Here is a 22,401-nt window from a genome sequence, read left to right on the forward strand (position 1 = left end):
TTGGCTCACAAACTGGCGCCTGATTGTGATACATGCTGGAGACCGGAATGAGGACAGAAAAGGCGCATGCTGCACTCCCCTCCCCTCGGACACAGCGGCTGTAAGGTGGTCGGCCCGGCGGTACTGTGTACCGGCTGCGAAATTCTTGGCGGTGCGCAGTACCGCCCCCGTACCAACATACTTGCAGTACTGCCTATACTTAAGGCTGGTGCCATCTTCCCAGTGATATCCTTGGGAAGATGGCGCCTGCACATTGAAAGCAAAGACTATGGCACTGTGGCAGAGTCTTTGCTCTCTAGTGCACATGTGCCATCTTCCCAAATATCACTAGGAAGATGGCATCGGCCAAGGAGGAGGGACCCCCTTCCTGCAAGCAAGGTAGGAAGTGGGTGCCCTCCTCTGCGACAACTCCTGCCTCCCCCTGTGGATGTCCTCCTCTCCTGCCGCCTGTGAAGCATACAGGGCCATGATAAGCCATGCTTCAGTCCTTTACATGGGCTGTGTGGCTCTCTACGACCCTGCTCTCTCCACCCTATCTCTCTCCAAGGATTGATACATCTCCCCTTGGTTCCAGAAGCTGAACTGAGCATGGGCGTATCTATAGTGAGTGCAGGGTGCACGGTTTATATGGGATCCTGGGTCCAATGGATGCCCACACCACACCTACTACTCTCCCGGAATGGCTGGGAGGCTCCTGAAAATTGGGTGACACTCCTGGACACCCGAAAAAGAAGACAATTCTCCGGGAGTTGGTCAGCCACCCGCACACACCCCACTCTGCATATCATCCACCCACTTGTAGACCAAAAGGGTGTGGAGCAATGATGCGGTATCAGTGCGCAGAAATCACCGGAAAAATGGTGCTGCAGCCATTTTCCTGAAGATGTCTGCATGCGCAGTAGAGAAATCACCGGGAACGTTGCGCGTGCCCTGTCCTTTCTTTATCCATCCCTGGAACTAAACTGATATCCCATAGACTTGTCCTTGATGTGATGAGGAAGGCACTGTCATGTAATTTCTCACCGCCCTCACTAATTGTTTTAGCTGTTTAAAATTTGTGGGAAAATGATTAAGTGGGAGGTGGGGCAGAGAGCTGATCTCTAATTACCACCCGCAGTAGGTGCAGTGTCAGACTGTCATATTTACCAGTGTTTTCCAGATCTGAACCTAATAAAAAGAATTATATAATATATAACTACTTCAGTGCCGCTCTGAAGTGCTGCAATAGTCAGCTTGAAAGCTATTGTATGTGTGACACCCACATTGTGAGTTTTTCCTAGGTTTTTGCAAGTGTTTTTAATTTAAAAAATAGATCTCCGTGTTTTTTCCATGCTGTTGTGTATTTTATTATTTACTGTACATAAGGGGGGTATCCAATTAGCTGCGCTCACACGGTTTTGCAATATTTTATCGCATTTGTGATAACTTGGAATCCAATTAGTGGCGAACAGTGATCAGCGATAAGTCTCCATAGGGTTAACTGCAAATTTCTCTTCACCATTTAAGAGCAGGGGATAAATAGTGCAAAAAATCTCTATGTTAAGGTAAAAATGGCAGAATTTGGTTCGGAACCACTGGGACATACCCCGAATGACACTTAGATGTTCTTAATTACTTTTAATTGCCCAATAATGACATGTAATTTTTAGGGTCAAAAAATGCAAATTGATGGAAATTGGGGCACAAGGTGTGGGACAGGTATATTAGGATGCTTTATGAGTGGGGCAAGTGTTTTTAGGCTTTCAGGCGGGAGTAATCGGTCAATTTCCACTTTTTTTTTTAAAACCCCTTAAAATGAGCCAAATACTTTTACCCATTTTATGTATCCCAAATTTAATGAGACTACTTATTTTGCTGGTGGGAAAATATGCTTTCTCAAAAAAACTATTTAATTGCACAAAATAGTTTTATCATGGGTTTTAATATTCTTTTTTCTGTTTTCCTATTAGTTTGGCTTTTTGGGGGGTACAGGCAGATTTCCCCATTTTCTCCTATACCTATCTCTGGTTTTGTCGGCTAGAATTATCACGTGAATCCATTTTGGAATAGGATAGGTGCAATAAATGGGAGTGTGCAGGCTGCAACAAGCTGATTTTTGGGAGATAGGTACGATAACCTTAGTCGCGATGGCTGATCGCGGCTAATTGGATACCCCACATAGTGGGGGTCATTCCGACCCGTTTGCACTCAGCGGTTTATCGCTGCGGTGCGAACGGGTGCGGAATGCGCATGCGCGGCGGCCGCAGTGCGCGACATTGCCCGGCGACAGCGGTCGCCGGGTTACGTTGCGTCTAAAGAAGAAAACGGTCGCAGGACGGACCGCAAAGAAGATTGACAGGAAGAAGGCGTTCTAGGGCGGATCCGGACCATTTGGAGCCGTTTTTGGGGAGTGGTGAGTGAAACGCAGGCATGTCCAGGAGAACGGAGGGCGGAGGAGTGACGTCAAAGCCGGGCCCATCATTGCTGGATCCATCGCACAGGGTAAGTATGTCCAGGGCTAGTCTAGTTTTGCTTGAAATGTTTTTAGCTTAGCAGTGCTGCACAAGCGATCCCAGCCCTGCTAAGCTAAAATACACTCCCCCATAGGCGTGGGCTAGTTGATCGCAGCAGCAGCAAAAAGTTTCTGGCTGCGATCAACTCAGAATGACCACCAGTGTTTCATTACTAGTGATAAAATGGTGGATGTAAGATATAGTATTGTCATACAGTATTTGCTTACCCTACTCAGCAAAATACGCTTTTGCTCACTGGAACAGAGTAACTGAAGTGAATTTTCACCTAAGTACTAGAATGAGCTTCGTAATCCTACTACTGCTAACTGAACTGTGTACTACTGAAGATACAGTCATCTGCCGGGTTATATTAATAGCACAGTAACAGCTGAGACGTGTTCCATTTGAATAATGGTATTTTTAATACTGTGCTCCATTGTGTTTCCATAGTGCCTGCGAATGTAAATACGTTTTATAATATACAGTACAGTGAATATTATATTATTTCATGTAGTACTGCGGCTTTGTACAGTACTTCACTGCATCTCCTTCCTATTTCACCAGCCTCCTAATAGCGCCATTAATCTGTCACTCACCAGCGGCATGGCCACGCGAAGGGAAGTGGATCGGATAAGAAATAGGTCTTTCTTCTCCGTGCACAGTGGCCGCTCACTGTGTGTATTCTATAATGAAAACTGTCAGACAAGTATATTTTCGAGGTTAGAGCCGTCTCCAGTCACAAGTTATGGGGCACTCGCTGACACTCATCATAACATGGCAGATTCAGCTGTAGTAATATTGCTAATTAGGACCGTGAAGGACAGGAGCTCGTAGGCCAGCACAGACCCGTACATGGCACAAGGTGTGATGAAGTGAATTAATTATACTATCAAGGTCAGGGAATGGCCTCAAGTGCAGATTGCACCCTGAGTTCCTAACACTGACTAGTAAGCATTAATCATTTGCCTCCAAGCTTTGACCCATACAGCATTGAGACGACAAATGATGGGCCCTTAGGGTAAGAGGCGGGCCCATATAACCAGCCGCCACACAAAGACCAGCTGGTTGGAAAAATATATGCAATAATTGGCGGTTAATAGATTCACAGGGGAATCTGTTTTTGGCAATGTCATTATATGTTTTTGTTTTTTTTCAACAATCTTTATTCCTGCATAGCTCACCACTTGTAAAAGAGCAACATGGGGACAAGCTTCGGGACTTTTGTAAGGTGATTAATCTTTGGGTCTCATTTATGAGACAAGTAGATGCACAACATGTACACATTAAGATGCATGCCTGCTCTCCGCTATTGGACGACGCTAGGCTTTGCCATCATCCACTGACAGCCCGCTAACAACGGCTGATGATTTTGACATTGATGGCAGAGTGACGATGTTTCTCCACCATAGATGGGGAGGTCCGATGGTGATGCGGCTAATTTTTTTTAATTTCTGAGTCACAGGACCGGATTAAGGGCCACATCGGCCTGGAGCTGAAAATTTTCAAAGGCCTATACTTAGAAGGGGAGGAGCTGTAATAAGTGCTATGTGAATGTGGCCAGAGCCATGTGAGGGTGTACACCCTATACACTGTGAGCCCCGCTGTCTCCCTAAATACATAAACAGAGAAAACTTGCATAATTTTGTGAGAAAACTACAAAGTACAAATACAATTTTAATACTTGTGATTTATGATTGTTTGGCCAGCTGTGCAGCTGGTCATCATCCTCCTGCCAGGATGATGGGCCTATATTTATGTGGCGGCCTGGAGCTGGAGCTCCCTCCGCCCCATTGTTAATCTGGCCCTGCTGAGTCATACTATACAATTACACACTACAGAGCACGCCACCCTTGCCCCACCCTCATTCTCCAATTGGCTCTGCCCCTGACAAGTGTCCATAGTAGTAGGGATGCCAATGCATGGTTTCCTGACGAAAATGGAAAGTACCAATGACATCATCGTTGGAGGCCATCGATGGTGAATCTGTCCTTGTACAACCTTAGACGATGCTAAGTATTCATGTGTCTAGGAGTGTGGAGATACAGGAAGATATAAAGAAGAGATGAACTGTGCAAATATGTAAACAGTAAAAGTCCATTCACATTATGAGCTCAATAATCCATGACACAATATTCTGTTTATTTTTCCCGCAATAATGCGTAGTTCAAGCTCATTTAGGGCATAATTGATCACAGTGTGGGATTTTGGGGTCCTTTTTACATGTGACAGTTGTGCTATTGAAGCTTTGTTATACATTACACAAAGCTTACATAGAAATGTATTTCTGACCGGCACTGCAATTGGAAGGATCCTATTAAAAATATACAAAATGTGATCTCCACCACCTTTTATCCTAGTGCAAAAATCAATAGCTTTTGTACAGTGGAAATGGCTATATGCACCTACACACAACTCATAGGGGTCTATTCATGAAGCAGTGAAAAGAGTGGAGAAGTGAGCCTGTGGAGAAGTTGCCCATGGCAACCAATCAGCTGCTCTGTATAATTGTATAGTATGCAAATTATAAATGTTACTTTAATGCTGATTGGTTCTTCTCCACTGGCTCACTTCTCCAGTTTTCACTGTTTCATGAATAGACCCCTAAAAACAGTATGAACAAGGCCTAATTAGGCAGCAGGGTGGCACAGTAGTTAGCCTTGCTGCCTCTCATCACTGAGGTCAGGAGTTCAATTTCTCAACCATTTTTTCAGCCCAAGGTTCCATAATAGGGCGGTGTTAAATAAATAAACATCAATAAGCACTTTAGTGCTGCAGAGATACATAAAAAAACATTAACAAATAATAATATTAATATAGAAGATATGGAAGAATAAAAATAATAGAGAAGACAATATAACTGTCATTGACTCGTTTTAGAGTTTACGGGAAGTGCCCTCGGCCACTAATTGTATTCCCACATCCCGCCATAGTACCGTCTTCTAATATTAGACTTGTTTTTAAATTATTAAAACGTTAACCTTTCAGTTTTCACTGTTTGGCCCTTTGATTATTTTCAGAGATATTTTATTTATAAAGTGAACGCTATAGGAGGTAATTAGAGGCGCAGGGAGCCTGGCTGCTGTTGAAATAACAATCAAAGCCGCAGCTTGACAGGTCATCTATATTACAGGGTGTATGCAGCTGTCGCTGCAGTGGTGTCACTTGTACGTGTGTTATTAACTGGCTCACATGTGCTGAGATAAGGAGTAATTGTAGAGCGGGGGGGAAGTTCCAAAGACAAAGTAGGTTAAAATGAGCAGTTAAAATGCATTAAAAACTCCCAGTGGACTGCGAACTCCCAGAGAGGAGCGGGGCGTCCAAATCACTGGAGGGGCTGTATATCAGCACGGATACAGGCGAGGACCTTTTAACATAATGAAATACAATGCTGGCTCTAAAGAGACATCTGCTAACATATTCTCCTCCAGTGGAGCTGATAATGAAATGAACAATCCCTCCTCAAAGTGACTAATGGCAGATCAGTCAAGCTAATGGACCAAGCATGGAACATCCAACCTGTGCACTGTTCAGTAACTCTGAAAGCTGTGCAAGGTGGCGGGATATACAGAGGAAGGATTACGTATACGAGGTGCCAGAAGGATGTCTGTAGGAATGGAGAAATTAAAGTAACTTGCTAATATGAACATTCTGCACAGATATCCTTGGTTGCAGGCTCGGACTGGCCCACAGGGGTACAGGGAAAACCACCGGTAGGCCCCACTGCCTGGGGGCCCCTCCTCCTCTAGGGATCAGGTTCTAGACTGTGCACTTGAATTATATATTATACATATGTTACCTTATACAGTACAGGATTATGATGTATTCTCTACAGTACATTACTGTCATTAATCTGGCACATTATCATGCATGCACTAGCATTAATTACTATATAAATTATCAAGGAGTCCAGACCAAGTACTCCATAATGGTTACCCAAACCTCTGGGGTGGCTGGCCACACACCCTTTGGAGGCTGGACACAGCTCTAATCATGGGCCCCTACCACTGCATACTCCCGGTGGGCCCTTCATGCTCCAGTCAGACACTGCTTGGTTGACTATATAACCACCTCCAGTTATTTGCCCTGGCCAATAGGCAGAGTTATTACAAGGGCTTCTTTCAGCCTGCCGTGCACCCAGGTAAATATCCGCTTCAAGAATACTTTAAGTTTATTAAAAACAATTTTGTTCTCTTGGGGATCATTGGGGTGTGTTTACTAAGACCGGCTACACATTAGAACGACTGCAAATCGTCCTGTTGGTCGTGCCGGAATCCCTTGCATGATTGGTCGTACACACTACACACGATACCTCGTTCCGTCCTTGAATGGGTGAGCATATGATATCGTCTGAATGACAGCATGGCCAATCGGATGATGTTGCATGCGACCCATGGGAGCGCGCAATTGTGCGTACACGCTAAACGATGTAGACGATTTGTCGTTACAAAACAGCAAATCGTCCCGATATCGCTCTAGTTTGTACCAGCCAAAGGGGTCTATTTACTAAGCCTTGGGGAGAGATAATGTGGAGATAAAGTAGAAGGCCAGTCAACTCCTAACTGCCATGTTACAGGCTGCGGTTGAAAAATGACAGGAGCTGAATGGATAGTACTTTATCTCTCTCCAAGGCTTAGTAAATAGAGCCCTAAAACTTGGAGAAATGTAAAATGGGGAGAGATAAAATACCAACCAACTCCTGTAGTTTTGCAAACACAGCCTGTAACATGGCAGTTCCGTGTTGATTGGCTGGTGCTTTATCCCTTTCCACTTTATCTATGCCAAAGGCTTAGTAAGTAGACCCCATTGTCTCCAATGTCCTCTGCGTTCTCTACTGTGATACACTGTCATTGCGAGATATCGCTTAAGGCCCGTACACACTGGTCGATATATCGACCGTTCTCTTGAACGGGCGATATATTCGTGTGACCGTCGGCCAGTGTGTACGGCCGATACGTCTGTGAACTCCGTCGTACACGCCCGCCCAGTTCATGACGTCAGTCCCCGACGGATCGGGCAGTGTGTATGCACAGCACACTGCCCGATCCGTCCATAGACCTATTGATCTGCATATATATCTATTAGTGTGTACCCACCTTTAGCTGTGCCCCCAACATGATCTATGGCCCACAGCTACAGAGGAGTCCTGGCTGAGAGGGATTACAAGCCGCACAATCCATAGGGACAGTGAGAGGCTGAGGTTGTCATGACAGTATGGATGCTGGAAGGAAGGCTGAACCTACTGTAGTTTAGGAAGAGAACGGGACTGTGTGAATTTGCATTCCTCAAGGAGGAAAGCTGCCCATTACGAGAGAGCAGGCATAAAAGGAGACCCCTCCTGACCAGTGGGTGGATTGTGCAGTACCTTTGTGATGAGAAGAGCCGCACCCTTTTATCATACTTTTTCCAGGGTCCGTCTCACAAATGTCCTACTCAAGGCATCTCTGATCAGCCTTTCCCTAAGGTTACCCTTAGATGTCGGTCTAGCTGCGCAGTCGGGAGTATACTGCTGACAGCAGCAAGAATTCTTAAACCCCCCCCCCCAAGAGTACAAACTCCAAGCACTCATTCAGACAAACACTTTGAGAGAATTTGCTTATGATGCCTTATATTTGAGACAAGATGCATACACTAGAAATTGTTAGCTAAATCCATTATGCAGTATTGCACTTGACAGCAGATTGTCAGTGTTGAAATTGGATATCGCTGGTAATGGTATTGAGCAATGCTCCCTTTAAGTAGCGCAACTGTATGCCGTTATCTGTTGAAGGAATCAAACCATAATCGTTTCCGCTAATCACTCTCTGTCCTTTCCTGGATGTAATTATGAACATTGGGCCTAATTCAGACTTGATCGCTAGCAGGCGATTTTGCCGCCCATAGGGGAGTGTAATTGCGCTTTGCAAGTGTGCGAACGCATGTGTAGCAGAGCTGTACAAACAGATCTTGTGCAGTCTCTGAGTAGCCCAGGACTTACTCAGCCGCTGCGATCACATCAGCCTGTCTGGGACCGGAATTGACGTCAGGAACCCTCCCTGTAAACGCATTGTTTGTCACGCCTGCGTTTCTCCAAACACTCCCAGAAAATGGTCAGTTGCCACCCACAAACGCCCTCTTCCTGTCAATCTCCTTGCGAATGCCCATGCGAATGGATTCTTTGCACAAACCCATCGCTGAGTGGCAATCCGCTTTGTACCCGTGTGACACGCCTGTGCATTGCGGTGCATACGCATGCTCTGTTTAGACCTGATCGCCCGCTGTACGAAAACGCAGCCTAGCGATCAGGTCTGAATAAGCCCCTTTGATACCTACAACAGCCTGACAGTGTCCTTACAGGAGGGGGCATAGGCAGGGCCATCTTAACGTGTTGGCACACTGAGCAGCTGCCCAGGGCCCAATGACTGTTGGGGCCTCAGATCAGGGATGTGATGGGCTGGGCCGGGGGGGGGGGGGGGAACTGGTGCCACCAGGGCCTCCTAGCCTGCAGCCAGTCAGTGAATGGCTGTCAGCATGCAGATTGTTGGCTGGCTAGAGCTATCCACCAATCAGAGTATTGACAGACATTCATTGTATGGAAGCATGGGGAGAGACTGTATGGGATAGTAAGCGGGTGAGTTATGCTTTTTTTATTTATTTCTATAAATGTGTGGGTAGGGACCCAAATGAATTGCTTTGCCCAGACCTACAATGTTGTTAAATATGGCTCTGGGCATAGGTTTCCTTAGGGAGTATATGGATGTTTTGTGTTGGATCTCTTGGACTTGTCACTGCACTATTCATTTTCCCCATTGCTGTATAAGTTTTCCCTATTGGTCACTTCCTGATCTTTTCCTTTGAACTTGCCCACCTTTCACTAATCTTGTTTTTTTCCCTCAAGTTTCTTAAGCACCTGTCTGGCAAATGCTAAAGATTGTAAAATCTGATTTTTGTCTCAGTTATTAAGCACACATGGGGCACAGCATTATATTACATTAAATCAGAGGCGTCTGAACGGGGGGGGGGGGCAAGGGGCAGCTCGTCCCCCCAAAAATATGAGAGGCGCCGCCGATATTCAGGAGGAGCGATGTGTGGTCAGCTGAAAGACCGCACATCACAACCGGCTCCGCTCCGTGCAGGGACTGAGCAGCAGCAGCAGGATATGGCTGTGTGCAGCCCCTCCTGCTCCCAGGCTCAGTTCAACAGCGCTGCCCGTCCCCCCCCCCTTACCAGGGCCGGCTCACGGCCCCAGAGAAGTGCTGCGATTCGCGCGTGATTAGGGGGCGTGGCCTAATGGAGAGAAGTGCCTGCTGTCCCTGCATTAGAGACCTGTGGCTGTCACAGGTAAGAGGCTATCCGGGCCTGCTCCCCCCCCTCCCCCACCTCTCTAATGGCAAATGTAGGATTTGTAAGGGGGGTCCAGGGGACCATATCCTGTATGTACATAACATTAAAATACATTTTATATATATATAACCCCAGGTTAGGTGTCCATATATAAATAATGCAGTCAGCGGCACTCACGGCTCCCCCATGGGGAAAGAATGAAACACACTCAAAGTGCGGTCAACGTTTCAATGTTATTCATATAAACATTTTCATCAGGACATAAACCTGATGAAAATGTTTATATGAATAACATTGAAACGTTGACCGGACTTTGAGTGTGTTTCATTCTTTCCCCATAGGGGAGCCGTGAGTGCCGCTGACTGCATTATTTATATATATATATATATATATATATATATATATATATATGAAAAAAGTGAAGTGCAATAGAGCGCCTACTGGTGTTTATCGAGAATCTGGATTTATAGAATTTTTATGTAGCCAGTTCACCATGTGAAAAGTGCAGAGTGTAAGTTTAAGACGGATTGACTTAGCTTCCTTGGGAACAGCTTCAGTCTGATGATGCTTTTTAGGACATGTAAAACAGAAATAAAACCAACATAGTGTGTACTGTTTGAATTATAAATAATGTTTAACGCTTTAGGGACCTTGCTAGTCCCAATATAGAAAAATAAGCTGGATAATAGGTACTGATTCCAGTACACAAGGGCTGGACAGATATTTATAAAACAAGAAATTTTAATATAACAAATCCTGAAATAAATGTAGGTAGCACACGTACAAAAATAAAATTGTATAAACAGCTTATCTGTCCACAAACGAAATCACCATGTGAGCAGCAGCCCAATCCTATTGGTGAATGTTAAAATGTCCTGAAGCAAATGCAGGTAGCATACGTACAAGATATAAAATTAAAACAGCTTATCTGTCCATTCAGAGAAGTTGTGGGTGAGTCATAAGTCCCCGGTCCCGACGCGTTTCGTCCTGTAGCATAGGACTTCATCAAGGGGAATTATATATATATAATTTTTTGTTTGTTTTTTGTTTTGTTTACCGGCTCTCCTAATAGGTATGTAAACTGTTTCGGGTGCCCGCACTGCCATACACAATAGTGTTAGCTTCCTACAACCATATCTCTGTGCCGCACTCCTGGATAATAAAACATCAGACACCAGCTTCAGAGTTATCAACATTTCATGGTCTACACCATTTCATCAGGTTATAGTCCAGGAGTGCGGCACAGAGACAAGGTTTTATATAGAGACCGCTGCCCTCTGTCTTCTCCTCTGCTGCATTGCAGCCGCCCCCAGTCTCCTCTGCACCTCCGCCAACTCCCACAGACTCATCCTCCGCATCATCGTCAATGCCCACAGCCTCCTTCGCCCTGCGCTGACTGCAGCCTCCTCATCCACCGCAGACCACAGCCTCCTCCGCACCGCCACTGCTCAATAGGTAACTTTACTCTGCTGCCTTTCTCTCTCCCTATGTCCCTGCTGTCACTCTCCCTGTCCGTATGTCCCTTTCCCTGACCCTCTGTCTCTCTCCCTGAATTTCGTCTCGTACTGTGTAGGATAATGTGAATTTCGGCTCATACAGTGTGCTGTAATGTGAATTTCAGCTCATACCGTGTGCTATAATGTGAATTTCGGCTCATTCTGTGTGCTACAATGTGAATTTCGGCTCATTCCGTGTGCTATAATGTGAATTTTGGCTCATACCGTGTGCTATAATGTGAATTTCAGCTCATACCGTGTGCTATTATGTCGGCTCATTCTGTGTGTGCTATAATGTGAATTTTTGGCTCATACCGTGTGCTATAATGTGAATTCCGGCTCATATTGTGTGCTATTATGTGAATTTCGGCTCATTCAGTGTGTGCTATAATGTGAATTTTGGCTCATACCGTGTGCTATAATGTGAATTTCAGCTCATACCGTGTGCTATTATGTGAATTTCGGCTCATTCTGTGTGTGCTATAATGTGAATTTTTGGCTCATACCGTGTGCTATAATGTGAATTCCGGCTCATATTGTGTGCTATAATGTGAATTTTTGGCTCATTCTGTGTGCTACAATGTGAATTTCGACTCATACTGTGTGCTATAATGTGAATTTCGGCTCATTCTGTATGCTGTAATGTGAATTTCGGCTCATTCTGTGTGCTATAATTGTTTATTCCGGCTCATTCTGTGTGCTATAATGTAAATTTCAGCTCATACCGTGTGCTATAATGTGAAAGGGGCACCAGTACTAGACAGTATATGGGGTACTACTATTGTGAAGCATAATGTGTATAAGGGGTATATGGTGTGGTAAACTACACTGAAGGGTACATTCCACTTTTGAGTGACCAGGCCCCTTTTCCAGAGCATAGTTACCGCCTTCACTTTTCCATACCCCCACTGCTCCCCGGAGGTCCCAGGGGCCAGCCTCACCTACACAATGGTGCTTGCTGGTGCAATACTGCAGTCCCAGGTGCCTCCTTCCCCCATCGCAGCACCTCCATCAGTGGGATTCCCGGCCACCATCTACATGGTGCGGCCTCCTCCATCAGTGGGATTCCCGGCAACCATCTACATGGTGCTGCCCCCTTTTCGTCCCCATAGTATTGCCTCCTCCTCCCTGGTGGCTCCGCCCCCAGGGGCGCCAAATAGAAAATGTATCTTGCCCCCCCCCAACCTATAAATGTTCTGACGCCCCTGCATTAAATACATACTTTTTAGAAGGGTAAGTAATTTGGAGTACAGCTCCCGGTCAGGAGCGGTCCTAGGTGCGGGCAAGCAGTGCCTGCGCCCGGGGCGCTGCGGCCTGGCGACGCGGCCGCAGACACCCTGCAGGCACCGCCGCCTACCCGCACCCTGCTCCCCGGCTGCAGCGGACGCCGTGGCCTGTGTGGGCGTCCGCTGCAGCCGGTTCCAGTGACAAACACTAGAGGTCAGGATTGACCTCTAGTGTCTGTGCGGTGCTGCTATGGGAGAGACGTCTCTCCCGTACAGAGGAGCTGGCGGCCAGACGGAGCGGCGGCAGCAGCTGGTCGGGAAGCAGGAGCGGGGCAGTGGTAAGTATTGTTTTTTCATTTGTGTGTGTGTGTGTGTTAACGGGGCACAGCAGCAGAGGCCACAACTATTGGCACAGCAGCAGAGGGTACAACGGGGCACAGCAGCAGAGGGCACAACGGGGCACAGCAGCAGAGGGCACAACAGGGGGCACAGCAGCAGAGGGCACAACTATCAGGGGCACAGCAACAGGGGGCACAGCAGCAGATGGCACAACAGGGGGCACAGCAGCAGAGGGCACAACTGGGGGCACAGCAGCAGAGGGCACAGCAGCAGAGGGCACAACTATTGGGAGCACAGCAACAGGGGGCACAGCAGCAGAGGGCACAACTACTGGGGGCAAAGCAACTGGGGGCACAACTACTGGGGCAAATCTACTGGGGGCAAAGCAACAGGGGGCACAGCAACAGAGGGCACAGCTACAGGGGACAAATCTACTGGGGGCAAATCAACTGGAGGGCACAACTACTTGGGGCAAATCTGGGGGCATAACTGTGGCCACGCCTCTCCCCTATTAAGGCACGCCCCTACTTTTTGAAATGTGGGGGGGGGGGGGGGGGGCGCCAGTGGAAACTTTTGCACTGGGCGCCACAAGGTGTAGAACCAGCCCTGCTCCCGGTATAGTGTATAGAACAGTGTCATGTACACATCCTAAGACCACGGATTACATATCAATGTAAATAGGCTATAAGTAATTGAACCAATAAACAAATAAACAAAAAAAAAACTAAAAAACACCCTGCTAGTCTCCATGCTATGGGGTTATGAGGAGGCCGGGACCATACAACACCCCCAGCATTCAATTTACTATCACTATGGGAGGGTCACCAATTGCCAATCTAGTCTCGTACCACATCGTTCCTTTTCAATGAATTCCATTTTTGTAATTTTATTAAATTCTACACACTGGAGGTGCAATCCAACTTTTGATCCAATTGTCCGTTTGGGCGTTATCGTTCATGCAACGCAAGCCACGCATCGGTAATGACATAATTATGTCAACCCCCTTTTCATCCCTTCAGGGGAGGTTTATTAAAAGTCTAATTACGTAGTTTTCCTATTTCTCACCTAAAGACTACCCATGTCAAATTTCAGCTTCCTAACATATCTGGAAGTAAGAGAATTAATAATGAGTAAGGGAGTGAGGGCTTTCGCTATATATATATATATATATATATATATATATATATATAAAATATTAAAATAGGAAATAAATGATAGTAAGTGCGTTCCTTGTGTTTTGAATAAGTTTTGAGGTGTTTTCTAAAAAATTGATGGTGTGTAAAATCTTTTACTGTACTAGGACATGAGATAACTTCACAGATGAATCTGAGTTTTTCAACGTCCTATACTGTACTTTTTAATAGCTGAAAACTTGGTCGTTAATACAACATTTTGGGGGGAATTCAGTTGTCTGCGAAAATGTTTCTGTGGTACTTTTACAGCAAATTTCGTTTCCCCAATTCTGAGCAGGTGAAAAACTTGGGGAAAATCCCTATTTTAATTAAATAATGTCCGGATTTCTTTGTGAACCCCTGGGACAACCCCCTGAATGACTAATAAGTTTTTCATTTACTTTAATTGGCCAATAATGGCATGTCATTTTTGAGGTGAAAAAATGCAAAAATAATGGAAATTGGGGTACAAGGTACAGGTATACTGATGTGCTTTTTGAGTGGGAAAAGTGTTTTTAGACTTTCAGGTGGGAGTAATCGGTCTGTCTCCACTTTTTTTTAAAAAGTCCACTAAAATGACGCAAATATATACTTATACCCATTTTTATGTACCCAAGTTTAATTTTAGTACTTTTTTTGCAGAAAAAAAAAAAGATTCTTTTTATAATTTTTTTAACTGCATATAACAGCCATTTGACCCAATTTAACTACTAAAAAATATGTTTATTATAACCAATAATAAACTTTTATAGTTATTGAATGTTAGTTTAGCTTTTTGGGGGGATACAGACAGATTTACCCATTTTTCACTTTCCTCACCAATTTTTGAGGTAATCCCGCTTTTGCTAATTTGCATTTGAACAGGGTGAATCGTGGGTGCGCGCATACCCGTAAAAAGTCAGTTTTCTCTGCAAAAAGACGTGGAAATTTGCAGCGATTTTGCCACTAATTGAATACCCTCTTTGAGTGCAAATGCACATACTGTATCAGCATGAAAAATAAGTGAGCTGAATTACATGAGGGTAACAAAATAGTGTATTTATGGGATAATCACTGCATCTGCAAAAACAGCTACCTGAAACAACTCTTATAGGTTCTTCCATCAAAGAGAACCAAAAATAGCTCTAAAATTCCTATTTAAATGAGCATTTGAAGAACAAAGAGAAGACATTTTTGATGAGGAGAGACATACAGTATACCGTATAATAGGGAGGATAAGTCAGGAGGAGAGCTGATAAAATGAAGGAAAAAGACGTAATCCCTGGTCTGCAAATACAATTATTTCTTAGATCTATCTTGTATAAGGGATTCATGTACTTCATTAATAGTAATACAGTAGCATGCATATGAAACATGAGTTATTTAGTATAATGTGTAATAGTATTGTGCGTGTGCTCTTTATGACTTCTTGTATATAGCGCATGTGCAGGTGTGACTTTATGCATTTTTGTTTATGTCCTATTTGAGGTGGATCTGGCTCTCTGTGAAATTTGCTGTTTGGAGAAGAAAATGAGTGGCCACAATCCGAGGACACGTACCCATCCTGGGTGTGTTGGGAGTATGTATCTAATGCTCTGTGCGATTCTGAGTTGTGCATACGGAGAAGTGAACCTGTTACTGGCAGATCTCTTGCAGCCACCATGGGGATGCTACTGTCATGTTCCCCTTTATTATTGTAATAGTTATGCGTTGCCCTTTATTGTAACAGTGACCTCTTTCTGGGGTGCCCTGCCACTGCAGGGTGTCATGCCGCAGTGTTTTCCTCCCCCTTCCCCCCACCTGCTGCAGCCGCACAGCAGCTACAGTATGTGCAACAGGGGGCAGTAGCTATAGCGACCAAACGTAAGGAATCCAGCAGCAACTGAGTGGCATGTGCCAAAGGCGATAAGGTGGAGGCTGGTGCCGTGCACTATCTACAGTTGGAGGAAGCCATTAGTGGGAGGAGCAAGTCTGAGGTACTTGGGTGCCGAGTGAACCTGAGCACCTGAGGTACTTACCCGAGAGAAAACTCTGGAACTGTGACCCAAATGTATTAAGTCTTAAAAAGTGATAAAGTGGGGATGGATAAAGAATGATAAATGACCAGCCAATCAGCTCCTAACTGTCATTTTGCAAACACAGCCTGTTACATGGCAGTTAGGAAGCTGATTGGCTGGGACTTTATTACACTATATCTACCTCCTTGTGCTTCAAATAAGTTTTGAAGTGTTTGCTAAAAAATTGATGGTGTGTAAAACCTTTTACCATACTAGGACGTGGGAACTACTACTAGTGAATTTATCAACAATGGCCCTCATTCCGAGTTGTTCGCTCGCTAGCTGCTTTTAGCAGCATTGCACACGCTAAGCCGCCACCCTCTGGGAGTGTATCTTAGCTTAGCAGAAGTGCGAACGAAAGATTAGCAGAATTGCGAATAGAAATTTCTTAGCAGTTTCTGAGTAGCTCCAGACTTACTCCTACACTGCGATCAGTTCAGTCAGTTTCGTTCCTGGTTTGACGTCACAAACACACCCAGCGTTCGCTCAGACACTCCCCCGTTTCTTCAGACACTCCCGCGTTTTTCCCAGAAACGTCAGCGTTTTTCCGCACACTCCCATAAAACGGCCAGTTTCCGCCCAGAAACACCCACTTCCTGTCAATCACACTACGATCACCAGAACGATGAAAAATCTTCGTTAGGCCATGAGTAAAATACCAAACTTTTGTGCTAATTTACTTGGCGCAGGCGCACTGCGAACATTGCGCATGCGCAGTTTGCGACTAATCGCTCCGTAGCGAAAAAGAATAACGAGCGAACAACTCGGAATGACCCCCAATATACGTAAGTTAACTTCACAGATGAATTTGAGCTTTCACCGGCCTATACTGCTTTTTGTGGTAAATTTGTGGAAAATCACTGTAAATTCACCAAAGCACCTATTTAATTTAGTGATGAGCGGGTTCGGTTTCTCGGAAACCGAACCCCCCCGAACTTCACCCTTTTTACACGGGTCCGAGCCATACTCGGATTCTCCCGTATGGCTCGGGTAACTCGAGCGCGCCCGAACGTCATCATCCCGCTGTCGGATTCTCGCGAGATTCAGATTCTATATAAGCAGCCGCACGTCGCCGCCATTTTCACTCGTGCATTGGAAATGTTAGGGAGAGGACGTGGCTGGCGTCCTCTCCGTTATTGTTGAACTTGATTGTGCTGTGCACTATTGCTTAATTGTGGGGAGGACTGGGGAACAGCTGTATAATATAGGAGGAGCACAGTGCAGAGTTTTGCTGATCAGTGACCACCAGTTTTATCCATTCTCTGCCTGAAAAAAACGCTCCTTATCTGTGCTCAGTGTGCTGCATATATCTGTGCTCACACTGCTTAATTGTGGGGACTGGGGAGCAGCTGTATTATATAGCAGGAGTACAGTGCAGAGTTTTGCTGACAGTGACCACCAGTATATGTTGTCTGCTTGAAAAACGCTCCATATCTGTGCTCAGTGTGCTGCTTTATTGTGGGGACTGGGGACCACCAGTATAATATTATATAGGAGGAGTACAGTGCAGAGTTTTGCTGACCAGTGACCACCAGTATATAATATATAACATTACGGTACAGTAGGCCACTGCTGTACCTACCTCTGTGTCGTCATTAAGTATACTATCCATCTACATTCTATACCTGTGGTGCATTTTAGTTTTGCAGTTTGCTGACACAGTGACCACCAGTATACTATATATAGCAGTACGGAAGGCCACTGCTGTACCTACCTCTGTGTCGTCATTAAGTATACTATCCATCTACATTCTATACCTGTGGTGCATTTTAGTTTTGCAGTTTGCTGACACAGTGACCACCAGTATACTATATATAGCAGTACGGAAGGCCACTGCTGTACCTACCTCTGTGTCGTCATTCATTAAGTATACTATCCATCTACATTCTATACCTGTGGTGCATTTTAGTATTGCAGTTTGCTGACAGTGTGACCACCAGTATACTATATATAGCAGTACGGAAGGCCACTGCTGTACCTACCCCTGTGTCGTCATTAAGTATACTATCCATCTACATTCTATACCTGTGGTGCATTTTAGTTTTGCAGTTTGCTGACACAGTGACCACCAGTATACTATAAATAGCAGTACGGAAGGCCACTGCTGTACCTACCTCTGTGTCGTCATTAAGTATTCTATCCATCTACATTCTATACCTGTGGTGCATTTTAGTTTTGCAGTTTGCTGACACAGTGACCACCAGTATACTATATATAATAGCAGTACGGAAGGCCACTGCTGTACCTACCTCTGTGTCATCATTAAGTATACTATCCATCTACATTCTATACCTGTGGTGCATTTTAGTTTTGCAGTTTGCTGACACAGTGACCACCAGTATACTATATATAATAGCAGTACGGAAGGCCACTGCTGTACCTACCTCTGTGTCGTCATTAAGTATACTATCCATCTACATTCTATACCTGTGGTGCATTTTAGTTTTGCAGTTTGCTGACACAGTGACCACCAGTATACTATATATAGCAGTACGGAAGGCCACTGCTGTACCTACCTCTGTGTCGTCATTAAGTATACTATCCATCTACATTCTATACCTGTGGTGCGCCTCTTTTTTTCTTTGCATCATGTGCTGTTTGGGGACTATTTTTTTAAGTGCCATCCTGCCTGACACTGCAGTGCCACTCCTAGATGGGCCAGGTGTTTGTGTCGGCCACTTGTGTCGCTTAGCTTAGTCACACAGCGACCTTGGTGCGCCTCTTTTTTTCTTTTCATCATGTGCTGTTTGGGGACTATTTTTTTGAAGTGCCATCATGCCTGACACTGCAGTGCCACTCCTAGATGGGCCAGGTGTTTGTGTCGGCCACTTGTGTCGCTTAGCTTAGTCACACAGCGACCTTAGTGCACCTCTTTTTTTCTTTGCATCATGTGCTGTTTGGGGACTATTTTTTTTGAAGTGCCAACCTGCCTGACACTACAGTGCCACTCCTAGATGGGCCAGGTGTTTGTGTCGGCCACTTGTGTCGCTTAGCTTAATCACACAGCGACCTTGGTGCACCTCTTTTTTTCTTTGCATCATGTGCTGTTTGGGGACTATTTTTTTGAAGTGCCATCCTGCCTGACACTGCAGTGCCACTCCTAGATGGGCCAGGTGTTTGTGTCGGCCACTTGTGTCGCTTAGCTTAGTCACACAGCGACCTTGGTGCGCCTCTTTTTTTCTTTGCATCATGTGCTGTTTGGGGACTATTTTTTTGAAGTGCCATCCTGCCTGACACTGCAGTGCCACTCCTAGATGGGCCAGGTGTTTGTGTCGGCCACTTGTGTCGCTTAGCTTAGTCACACAGCTACCTTGGTGCGCCTCTTTTTATCTTTGCTTCATGTGCTGTTTGGGGACTATTTTTTTGAAGTGCCATCCTGCCTGACACTGCAGTGCCACTCCAAGATGGGCCAGGTGTTTGTGTCGGCCACTTGTGTCGCTTAGCTTAGTCACACAGCGACCTTGGTGCGCCTCTTTTTTTCTTTGCATCATGTGCTGTTTGGGGACTATTTTTTTGAAGTGCCATCCTGCCTGACACTGCAGTGCCACTCCTAGATGGGCCAGGTGTTTGTGTCGGCCACTTGTGTCGCTTAGCTTAGCCATCCAGCGACCTCAGTGCAAATTTTAGGACTAAAAATAATATTGTGGGGTGTGAGGTGTTCAGAATAGACTGGAAATGAGTGGAAATTATGGTTATTGAGGTTAATAAAACTATGGGATCAAAATGACCCCCAAATTCTATGATTTAAGCTGTTTTTAGGGTTTTTTGTAAAAAACACCCGAATCCTAAACACACCCGAATCCGACAAAAAAATTTCGGTGAGGTTTTGCCAAAACGCGTCCGAATCCAAAACACGGCCGCGGAACCGAATCCAAAACCAAAACACAAAACTCGAAAAATGTCCGGTGCACATCACTAATAATTGTCCGCAAAACGTTTTTTTGCTGTAATTTTACAGCGAATTTCAATTCACCAACTCTGAGCAGGTGATAAACTTGAGGAAAATCCCTATTTTAAGTTAAAAATGTCGGGATTTGGTTCTGAACTACTGGGACAACCCCCCTGAATGACTTATTAGGCACTTAGAAGTTTTTGATAAATTTTAATTGGCCAATAAATGACATGTCATATTTGGGGTGAAAAAGTGCAAATGATTTAAATTGGGGTACAAGGTCCAGGTATATTTGGGTGCTTTATGAGTGGGACAAGTGTTTTTTAGATTTGCAGATAGGAGTAATCGGTTTGGCTCCACTTTTTTTTTTCAGAAGTCCCCTAAAATGACCCAAATACTTATACCCATTTTTATGTACCCCAAGTTTCATTTTAGCACTTATTTTGAAGAAAAAAAATCTATTTTCTATAATTTTTTTTATACATCTTTGAAAATGTACATAACAGCCATTTGACCTAATTAAAGTGCTAGAAATACATTTATTATAACTAATAATAAACTTTTATACTGTTATCCAATGGTAGTTTAGCTTTTTGGGGTGATACGAACAGATTTACCCATTTTTTTACTTTTCACTTTTGGCACCAATTTTTGCAACAATCCCATTTTCGATAATCTGAATTGGAATAGGGTGAATCGCGAGAGCGCACATACCCGCAAAAAGTCAATTTTTGCTGCAAAAAAAAAAGCGAAAAAGCGAAAACAGCAATCATAAATTGCTGCGAGTTTGCCGCTAATTGAATACCCCCTTTGAGTGCAAATGCACAGGTCAGCATGAAAAATATGTGAGCTGAATTACATGAGGGTAACAAAATACTGTATTTATGGGATAATTACTGCATCTGTAAAAACAGCTACCTGAAACAACCCTTAAAAGATTCTAATATCAAAGGGAACCAAAAATAGTTAAAAAAATTCCTATTTAAATTTTAAATGAGAATTTGAAGAACAAAGAGGAGACATGTTTGATGAGGAGAGACATACAGTATACCGTATAATAGGGAGAATAAGTCAGGAGGAGAGCTGATAAAATTAAGTAAAAAGATGTAATCGCTGGTCTGTAGATACAATTATTTCTTAGTTAGATCAATCTTGTATAAGGGATTCATGTATTTCATTAATAGTAATTAATACTGTAGCATGCATATGAAACATGAGTTATTTAGTATAATGTGTAATAGCATTGTGCGTGAGCTCTTTCTGAGTTATTGTATATAGCGCATGTGCAGGTGTGACTTTATGCACTTTTGTGTATGTCCATCCTATACTGAGGTGGATCTGTCTCTCTGTAAAATTCGCTGTTTGGGGATGCAAATGGGTGGCCACAATCCGAGGACACGTAACCATCCTGGGTGTGTCGGGAGCATGTATCTAATGCTCTGTGCGATTCTGAGTTGTGCATACGGAGAAGGGAACCTGTTACTGGCAGATCTCTTGCAGCCACCATGGGGATGCTGCTGTTATCTGCCCCTTTATTGTATTAATAATTATGCGGTGCCCTTTTTATTGTAACAGTGCCCTCTATCTGGGATGCCCTGCCATTGCAGGGTGTAATGCCGCAATGTTTTCCTCCCCCCACCTGCTGCAGCCGCGCAGGAGCTATGTGCAGCAGGGGGCAGTTGCTATAGCGACCCAGCACGAGGAAACCAGCAGCAACTGAGTGGCATGTGCCATGGGCGAGAAGATGGAGATTGGGGCCATGCACTATGGGCCTAATTCAGATCTGATCGCAGCAGCAAATTTGTTCTCTAATGGGCAAAACCATGTGCACTTCATGGGAGGGGGGGGGGGGGGGAAGATATAACGTGCAGAGAGAGTTAGATTTGGGTGGGTTATTTTGTTTCTGTGCAGGGTAAACACTGGCTGCTTTATTTTTGCACTGCAATTTAGATTTCAGTTTCAACTTTTGAACACACCCCACCCAAATCTAACTGTCTCTACACGTTATATCTGCCCCACCTGCACTACACATGGTTTTGCCCATTAGAGAACAAATCTGCTGCTGCAATCAGGTCTGAATTAGGCCCTATATATAGTTGTAGGGAGCCATTGGCGTTTCTATAATGGGTGCAGTGGGTGCAGTGCACACGGGCCCCTGGGTCCAGGGGGGGTCACATCGCACCCATTTTAACACTTACCTTTACGGAGTCCAGCGCCGGGACTTGCAATCGCGGCAGAAATCGCAGCCAAAATGGCCACAACGCATGCGCGCTAGCCAAATTGGTCTCCGGATCATGGCGGGCGCCATGTTTCCGGAGACCTGTGCATGCGCAGTAGACTCTGGCACAATGCCGGAGTCTACAGCGTCGTACAGAGGAGCGGGCCCACCCGGAGGTGCACACGGGCCCCCTCCTCTGTAGAAACGCCC

This window comes from Pseudophryne corroboree, chromosome 8, assembly GCF_028390025.1.
Source record: "Pseudophryne corroboree isolate aPseCor3 chromosome 8, aPseCor3.hap2, whole genome shotgun sequence".
Taxonomy (NCBI): domain Eukaryota; kingdom Metazoa; phylum Chordata; class Amphibia; order Anura; family Myobatrachidae; genus Pseudophryne; species Pseudophryne corroboree.